Source organism: Limulus polyphemus, unplaced genomic scaffold (assembly GCF_000517525.1).
Source record: "Limulus polyphemus unplaced genomic scaffold, Limulus_polyphemus-2.1.2 Scaffold1319, whole genome shotgun sequence".
Lineage (NCBI taxonomy): Eukaryota > Metazoa > Arthropoda > Merostomata > Xiphosura > Limulidae > Limulus > Limulus polyphemus.
The window spans coordinates 287514-297695 of record NW_013666929.1 but is presented as its reverse complement, the minus strand read 5'-3'; the positions used below and the strand labels follow the sequence as shown (position 1 = coordinate 297695).

The following is a 10182-nucleotide window of genomic DNA, read 5'->3' as shown; positions in this document are numbered from 1 at the left end:
AAACGCGTCGGCCAACTCATCACTAAATATATATATATATATACAGTATATAGTGTGTCTATTTTCTTGGAAGTTACATAAGTTTCCAGCTTTATACTGAAAACAATGAAAGACTCAGAATAGATCTAAAATGTCTTCTAAAAACCGAAGGAAAAGTCTATAAAAAGTACTGAAAACCTATAAAATACTTATTGAGATTTTCTTTTGTTGTAGAACAATTCTTGTTTTAAACAGCATAAGCACCTAATTCTAATTGCTTTAAACCTGAAATTGTCTTTCTCAAACTTAGTCTCATTATATTTTTCCAAATAGGCATTATACATCTTTTTCTAAATTAAAAGTGAATTTTAAAGAGTCCAATCTTATACTGTTTATCTTTGAATTTTCAAGTTAGGTTTTAACATTTACATTCAGTGTATATATAAAAAAAAAACAACAAATATGTACGTATTGTCATTTGTAGTTTTTTTTTTTTTGTTGTCGCATTCTTTTAAGTTATCTGCTGAAAATAATTCAACGTCCAGCCAAGGTAACGATAATAAATTATTTATTTCCTCGTTCAGTGTTTTTCTAAAACAGAAATTTTTGTTTTATATTGTAGTTATTTGCAAATAGCCTTGACTGTATTTTTTATATCACTTTTATGATTTTCTGTTTATTAAACGTTTTTAATGTAATATAAAATATATTAATAAAAGCTTTCTATTTCCTCATCTGGTCTTTTTCTTCTTCATGCGTTTAAACTAAACTGCAGTGTTGGAATGCAGCTTCACGCATGCGTAGTTTCAAGTGTCTTTGTTCGTTTGACGCCATTGAAGAAGTAGGAGACTAAGGCCGGTATTTAGCGGAGAAATATTCAGATTTTTGAAATCACGAAGCCTTAAATTAAGATAAACAACTATATAAAACGTTTATTACATGATAGCAGAATATTTTACAGCTACAGTTTTGAGGGTAAGGCATAAGTATCGTACATAATTTGAAAGTTCAATGTTTACAAATGATTTCGTTTAGAACTTTTCATGTTAGTGTTAGTCGTTACTAATATTAATACTAGCTACTGTTATTTAAAATTTTAAAGTTAAATTCGAAATAATACGGCATTATTGCTCGTGTACTGCTTCTAAGTTCTGCTCTAGTTCTATGACAACCTTGAGAAAAGCTAATGTTAGTTTATATAATACTCATAGCCATAGTACTTAATTAAGCTAATTATTAATGATAATATGCCATTCATGCTTGGAAGAAAAATAGGTTTAGTTCCTTCCTATATTTTATCATTTTATGTATTATATTTAGGTATAGTGGAATTGTTTGTGCTGTGAAAGTAAAACTAAAGTATAATTGAATTAATGCAATATAATTAAGATTAACCTTAAATTAGTTGTAACAGTAACACTCTTCTGTACCTTGTATTTTTTGTAAGTTTTTAATGTTAACGATAAGTTAATAACATTCAATAACTGAATAAGAGTGAGAGTAACCTGTTTTCTTTATCAGTTTATGACTAACTCATTAAGTTTGACTTTGAGAGCATCCAGCTTTATCACTATCAATTTGCTCTTAGTCTTACATCGAAGTTAATGTTAATTAGCCTTCAATTTTATATTTATATGTACATGTATTAGTTAGCTTATAATAATAGTGGTAATAGTAATACTGTTAAGTGTTATTCCAGTAGTAACACAACTAATTATGTATATTTATATATGTTTGGCTTTCATTCTAGCCTATACAGTAGTACTGTAGTTATAATTTACTGACTGATTGAATAATCCTATTTATAGTCAATAGAATGTAGAAACTAACCTTTGTTTTCAAAATTCTGTAATCTAATGTAGTCTTACAATAAACACAGTTGTACAATGAATTAATTTTTACCATATGGAGTTGGTGGATTATACCAACCTTTTATTTTTAACCACAAACTAATTGTCAGTTTCTTCATTATATGGTAGATGTACCTTAGTAAATTTGGTAAGATTTAAGTAAACATTACAAGGCTTTTGTATACAAAAAATCTGGTTTTTTAGTTAAGTAGTTTTACAAAAGATTATATATAAATATATATCAAATGTTTTTTCTCGGTAAAATTATATTTTCTCTATATTAACTGTATGGATTTGTTTTATTTGACCAATTTTGTAACCACCACAAAAAAGTGAAATATCTAAATTACCCTTTTTTCTTTCTAGAATGACTGCAGATTGTAACAGAATGCTATAATTGTCTATTCTAGCATAAGGCTTATAATAATGTACATGTCTCTACTTAATTTTATTATTTCCCCGACCTTTGAACTGTGTCTAACTAATACTAGTAATAATCCTGCCATACAAGTTGTAAATCACTTGTTGAACATGTATTGACTGATGTAATTCGCGAGCATACCCCGTGGAGAATTTTTATCATTATCTTATCTAACCTAGTAAGTTAATAATTTTTACATTTTAGTTTTTTCAACAATAAGGTAAAAATGTGCATGGAAAACAAATATGGCGCTATCTTTTTTTGCCTTCTTTTTTTTATGTTGGTTGCTAATGAAATGCAAGTTTTTTTTGTGATGATGGCATTAAAACACAAAATTTTGTTTAAGTAAAATATTTAAGAGCATAGAATAATAACATGCACAAAGTGAAAAATGCCCTATAACTATTATAATTTAACTGGCTTTCTAACTAAGACAAGAGAAGCTTAAAATAATTCCCATAGTCACTTGTTCCAAACATTGCAAGGTAAGCTTTGAAATAGAAGATGAAATAGACAGTACTTTGTACTGAAAACAATGTAACAGTATACATAATTCAGTAGATTAAAACTTTGCCTTTCTTTTGGTTATTAATGATAAACATCGGAAAGAATTATTGGCAATTTGTGAAAGAAAATGTCATTAAATAAAATAACATTATTACCATACCAAAGTTAGCAAATCATTTTTTATTTTTGATTGGGTTTCATATATAAAAAAAATTAATTCATTTGGGTACTTGTCCCTATAAATCACCAGTTTGAATACAGTAGTGTTATTTGAACTTGCAACTTGAGTACAAGTTTAAATGATTTTTAGCGAATCACAGGTTTTCAATTCCAGTTATTGTATGATGTAATTTCCTGTATCTCAGTTTAAGAAACAATCAACTATTGTCCTAAACACATAATACAGGTTTTTCTCTTGTTTTCAACTGTATAAGATAGTACTGCTTCTAGCTCAGCAGACATTGAAAAAAAATAAAAGCTTAGCTTGGCAATATATTCTATAACATGTACTTTAGCCACATGTATACTTCTATGACCTTGATTTTTTGAAAGCTTGTGAAAGACTTGTTTTATCATTTTATACTTTATCTTAATTATAAAGTTGCAGTATGGTAGGAAATATTTTTCATGGACAAGGTGAAGTAATCTTGGTTATACAATTTAGCACTTTACCACATCATGTTTTATTTTACCGTATCTGCGAAATATCAGTTATACTCAAGTTGCAAGGTCAAGTTAGCACTACTGTATTCAAACTAGTGACTTCTAGGAGGCTACAAATGCAGCATTATGTTCAGAGAAAAGCCATGAAATATACGAACTCTGGAGCATGCTTGAATTAACTACCAAAAAAAATTTAGTTTTTAAAAATATTGATATACAAAATTTAGTTAGTAATACTTATCTGAATTACAACTCTGGAGAAATTTTTTTATTGTATGGAAGAATGACAACAAGAGAATTTCTGCAGTTTTTAACTCTTTCATCATGGGTTAATTTATCAAGCTTAGTAACTAAGCTGTATTTGGCACTAAAATAATATGAATTTTCAAGTAGACTAAAGACACAACCTACCTCCTTGAAATCTGGGTTCGAAAGAACAAGATGGCATCCTAACACATGAAAATGCTGAGAAAGCCACTAGGAGACATTCTGAGCTTTCAAATGGTTAATCACATGTCATATATTGAAGTAAGTGTATATAAGGGACCATTTCCAAAAGTGGAAAGAGGCAGGGTGGCACAGTGTTCGATTCATTATATGAGTGATATCTCAGCAAATAGAAAAAATATGAGGTCCTTATTTTATATTCTAGTTTGTCAATATTGGTTACATCTAATTTGAACCAGTGTGACATTCAACATACCACGTAATACACAAAAATTGATGTTTAACTGTGTTTTTTTTTTAATATTTACTTTTAAAGTAAATTAAATAATGTATAATACTAAAATTTGAATTATAATCTACTTTTTGATACCGAACTTATTGACATAAATTCATGAAATAGTAGTTAAATAATATTTTAAATTGAGTCAACAAATGCGATGACATGAGCTTTGACGTGTCTCGAGGGGGTTAATTCAAACATGTAATTTAGCTCTAGAGGCAGGGTGCACCCATCTGGCCACAAAATCAACTACTCTAAAGATTAGTAATTTGGAAAAATAACTGTAAAATTTAATAAATGAAATTTGATTCATGTTTTAGTGCTGATGATGGAATTTGATGAAATTCCATAGTGTTCATAATTAGATATTTTTTGGTATTGCTGTGATTTTAACATTTATTATAAAACTATTTTCCACCTGATGAATCAGTTCTTAACCCCTTTGCTGCAGGCAGGTTAGAGTTATCTTCAAAATTTTATTAAGTAACGTATGTTAATAGAAATGATATCAAAATGTAGTTTATAATTCAAATGTTAATATAATTTAAGAGGAAATATGAAGGAAGAATATTAAGTATCAATTTTTTTTGTCACATAGCACCTTCTATTGTCTTATTGCCCAGTTTATAGTTTATTACACCTACCATACAATGTGTACAGTGGTTGATGAATTAGAAACTTGAATTTGGGATATAGACAAGCTAAAATATAATATAAAAATCTCCCTCCTCCTTTGCTGAGATGTCAGTATATTTAGTCAATCAAGTGGAATGGTTCCTCCAACTCTATTTTTTTAAACTTCTTGTCTAGTCCCACCTAACTCTTTTGACTAAGTGTTTACTACCAAGAGAAAGTGCAGTTTCCTGTGTATGTAAACCTGCAGTTGTTTGTAAATAGCTTGAAGGACAAAGTAATAATTTTGCTGAAACTTGAATTGTGGTGACTAAGTTGTTGTTCTGACAGGTGTGAGATTTTTTATAGCGATGTATAGATAACATATAAAGTATAGGGGTTTTGTGCACACTAATATAGCAAGTTGATAATTAGATTGTTTTTTAAATGTATATTTGAAGCTTACAAAAACAAATCTCTCTTCACCCTCCATTTGGAAGAGGGAATGAGGCTAACAGCAAGGCTTGGCTTGCAAGATGCACGAGCACAAAATCTCATAACACTGCAAGTACTAGAAATCTTTGTTTTTTGAAGTATTTATTATTTAGTCTTCTATGTTTTATAAAAACAATAAGTAAAATTTAAGCATTTGTGAATATTTTTATATATAGTATTTATTGGTTGGTGAATAAGTATGCTGAAAAGGAAATATTTTATAATCATGAGCATAAATATTATCTTTGTATGTCTATACGGAATACTGATAAATTGCAAACATCCCAGAAGGATGACCAGTACTCAAACACTTGCAGTGTTTATTGGATCGGCTCCATATAATAAATGTGTTCACAGATTCAGAATGCAATCTTATTACTCTGGGGGAATTCTCATTGTAAATACTGGAGGATACATAAACTGATATATTCCTCATGGTGTTCTTGAAGCAGGGGTCAAGACAGCATTTTCTTTTTTGCATGTGCTTTGTTGCTCTAGAGAGTATTGTATTATGGGGCTGCATAAACAGTCTAATGACACAAGCAGCGAGTTGTTGCTTTATTTTCAGCTGATTTCTACTTCAGTCATTAACAGTAAAATATGTAAAAAAAATACATGTGAAATGTTTAGCAGTTGAAACTCAAAAGAAGTACCTTAAAATTTTATGACTAATAATAAAGTAGAAAGAGCACAGCTGCTCATTTTATTTCTGGTTTTATAACTTTTCTTTATACTTCAGTTTGTCTATTGACTGAAGAATCAGATTTATTGTTAGGGTAGACGTAATAGATAAAATATAGTTTTACTGAAAAAAAGTTTAATATTTACTTAGAATGTTTTGAAGGTTACACAAATGAAATTTGACATTTTTGAGACAGAAAAGTATTTCTAATAATTTAAAATTCACTTTGCATGTCTAGTAAAAAAAAAAAGATTTGATATATTCATGAACAAATCTTTTGTAAAATTACTTCATTAAAAAGCTTTTTTTTTATGTACAAGCAACATGTAATGTTTATTAAAATTGTCAAATTTCCTGAAGATACAAATACTGCATCAAAAGTTATATATAGTATGGAAACTATAACAAGTACAAAGTAGTTACAAGGTTGGTCAGTTCGCCTGACCTCGTGTTGAGAGAGTTAATATAGTTTTCTTACATTTCCTATTTTATTGTTAACAAAGAAAGCATAACTTCAAAAAGAAGTTGTAGTAGTCCACCAAATTTTTAATATATTTAATAAAAGCTGGCTAGTATATAAAGGACTTAAACATGTGGATTTTATATTCACTTTTATTCTTAAATTTTTTTGTTTCTGATATATAAGTGACTACAAATATACCACTAAACAATTTTTCCCAGAACATTGAGCAATTTCAGGTGCTGAGTGCACACTGAATATCAAATTTTTAAACATGTAAAAATAATAATCCTAGCTCTATTTCAACAATTTTTAGCTCAAAAATGTTTTAAATTGATGTTTTGTCATTTTGTAAGATTTATTTAGTATAAATTGCGAACAAGGTTGCTCAACCATGTATTTCTGTATAAATTTGAGTTACACCTATAAACAACATGCTTATTGACTTTATTAAATAGAGTTTTTTAAACTTTTGTTTAACAACAAGTGAAAGCTTGGAATAGTATATTCTCTCATTGGGGGTGTGTTCGTGAGCCAGGCTAGTTTCGGAGCATTCCTCTCCTCATCAGTGACCCTGGACACTACCACCAATGAAATATCAGACCAAACCAAGCCTTTGTAATAGTGATGTTTAAACAACTATTTATTCAATTATGTACAAGCTGCCCAGTGTCGGCTAACAATACGAAGAATTAAGTTGTGGTGGAATGCTACAAGTTCTTCAAATACATATAGAATGATAGGCTTTTTTATGGGTGTAAAACTAAATACACCAGTTCGATGCTTATTGACTTGTTAGAATGCTTCTCGCCATCCCAAAGTATGGGTTTATATTTAGTAAAAAACTATCATCCATGTTTTGTTTCTCGTGATTTTATTAGTACAACTTTGTTCTATTCCTTGTATGATATCACATCATGTGATCTGAACAATTAATGAAACTTTGAAAGTACCTACAGGAAAACATTTAATACCATTGTGTAGGGCAGATTATAAAGTTTGTCATTGTGGAGTGAATAAAGTGGGGTAAGAATTATGGTTTCATAGACAAGTGAAAATAGAGCTCCTACAAGGAAGAACAACATAATCGAAAGGGACATTTAGAAGACTTGGAAACAAACTAAAGAACTAGACTTATTGCTGAAAATGTTTTCATGTTGTATTTGGAAGCTAAGGAAGGTTTAGTTAGGTTTAATGAGTATGTTGGTGAGGGCAAAATATTTAAATGAATAAAATCCTTACTTATTGAATATTATAGTTAAGTTTATCACATTAAAACAATACACGTAAATATAAATATCTTAATTATTGAAAATAAATTATTTCTTATAAACAAGTTTATCTCGGTGAAGAATATTGTTGGTAAAAATACTTTTATTCAACCAGACCTAATGCCATTTTGAAAGATTAGGCCTAAGTCACCAGTAAATTTGTCAGTTTATGCAATTTAAAGCCTGGAGTGATAAAACTTGCAATTTTCAAAATAAAGTATCAAAATAAACATGTTAATAAAATTTAGTCAAAGTCAACTAAAAGTTAAGATAAATTATTTTTAATGTTTTTAAAAAAAGTGTCACTATAAAATGTTCAAACTTCATGGCTTAAAAATTTAAATCAAATTATACAAATTAGTTTAATCCAAAACTAGTTATTTAGTAAGTTATAATTTGCAAGCAAATTGAGGAATATTTGTGACATTCCTGTGGTCCAGAAAGAGCTTATCACATATTTATTGAATGCATACTGTAATGTAGAGTGACCATTCATCATCAGGTGGGGAATGATGCTCTTGATTAAAAACAAACAATTACCCCAAAATGGCTATAATTGCATTTGTAATTATTATGAAGTCTTTGGTACAAATATATTAGAAATAAACATTCATATGGTTTTTATTAATGCTAGTATCTTGGGTATACTATCATGATGTGATGACACTTGTGCAGTTGCCATAGTTAGACCTTCAACAATTATTTATTTTTTATTAGAATAATACAAGTTCATAATACAGCAACCTTTTCTAGTACTCCTGTATGTGGAATTATGTTGACTTCATGTACAAATTTTGTATACAAGTGTTCCCAGTTTTGATTTACAAAGTACAATCAACTTACTGAATAATGTTCACTTTTTTCATTGGGATTTCTCAATTTTATGTCATCGTTCAGTACTTAAAGTAAAAGGGTTGAGATTGTAATTTAAGAAATGTACTTGCTCCATATTTTGCCTTATAAATGATATAAGCTTCCAAGAACAGGTAGTTACAACACTGTTGATTGTAATTTTGTACTATGCGATATGGTATTGGAAATATGTCTATTCACTCTCCACCACAATTACAAATTAGGGTATCTGCTTTTACAGAAGCCATTAACTTTTTTATGACGGGCCCTGTATAATATACATGAGTCCATATACACATTTGCACACTAAGTATTTATACTATAACTCTTAATGCAGTAAGTGTATCTTCACTAATTTGGTAGACGTTCATACACAAAAATATCTTTTCATTGAGTATTTTTATTAGAGATTTGTTTGTGAAAATATTGAATCTTTTTTGTTCAGTCCAAGTGACTTTCATGTTATAACTAAAAAAAACTATTATTCGTGTCAAAAATTTCAAATATTATTTGTGAAATCTCTAAAACCTTCTAAATACATTTCAAACTTTTGTTTTCAGTAAAACTTTATATTTTTTCTGTACCCTAACTCTGTGTGGTATGTCAATTTGATTGGCTTTGTAACTACCATAAAAAATTAAGAAATAAATTTAAATTATGCTTTTTTCCATTCTAGAATGACAACAGATTATAACACAAACACAAATGTTTAGTTTAAATAGCTTAAGTCTTGTAACATTATACATTTATATATATTTATTATATTGATCTTCCAGCTATGCCTGGCTAAAAATACAGAAGTTACAATGATGCTGCATTCGTGATATGTAATATAAGACTGACCTTTAGTCATTACAAAATGACCCATCTTGGCTGTGTTTTAGTGGATTAGTATTTTGTAAAATACAGTCACATTTCAATTATACATTATATATGTATATACATGAATACTATTTACAAATAAGTTCTTAAACTTATTTTTCTTAAAACATAGAACAGTAAATAAAGAAGTAAAGCAAATAGTTATCTATTCTAATTACGATCTTTGTACTCATTTGCTGCTTGTCTTAGACTGCTAAGCTTATGAAACTTCCCATGTGGAGGATGTGAAAAGAAAATTTTTTAGGTTTTATATATATACATTTTAAATAACCAAAAAAAATCATAAATTACTATATTGATACCCCTATAATTTGTCAAGTGTAGAAACTAAGCTGTATTTGAGTCTGAAAAATTATGAAATATTCCCTTGAAATCATTGTGTGAAAGAATGAGATTAACATGATAACACATCAAAATGGATGAGAAAACCACTAGGGGACATTCTGAGCTTTTGATTGGTTATTCACATATTATATATAGAAGTAAGTGTACATAAGGAAGCATTTCCACTGTTTTATTCAGTACATAAATGATATCTTGACAGATAGAAAAGATGAGGTTTTTATTTTATATTCTAGCTTGTCAATATTGGTAATTTGAGTTCCTAATTCGTATGAAACTATAGATTTTGTATTTTGACATCACAAACATATAATTTGAACCATTCAATGTACCACGTGACACACAAAAATCAATATGTAGCTGTGTTTTTAATATCTACTTTTAGATTAAGAAATTAACTAATGTATAATACTAAAATTTGAATTATAATCTACAATTT

The 10182-nt window shown here is 28.6% G+C and overlaps 1 protein-coding gene across 3 annotated transcripts in view; it reads left to right on the top strand.

Annotated features, from left to right (window-relative positions):
* The first annotated feature begins 794 nt into the window (after positions 1–794).
* Positions 795–10182, top strand: part of LOC106463080 (RNA-binding protein 12-like) — a 62475-nt gene continuing 53087 nt past the window's right edge. For all 3 annotated transcript variants that reach the window (XR_002611410.1, XR_001291029.2, XM_022390487.1), the window contains exon 1: positions 795–954. The gene's annotated coding sequence lies outside the window, so the exon portion shown is untranslated. The remainder of the gene's footprint in view (positions 955–10182) is intronic.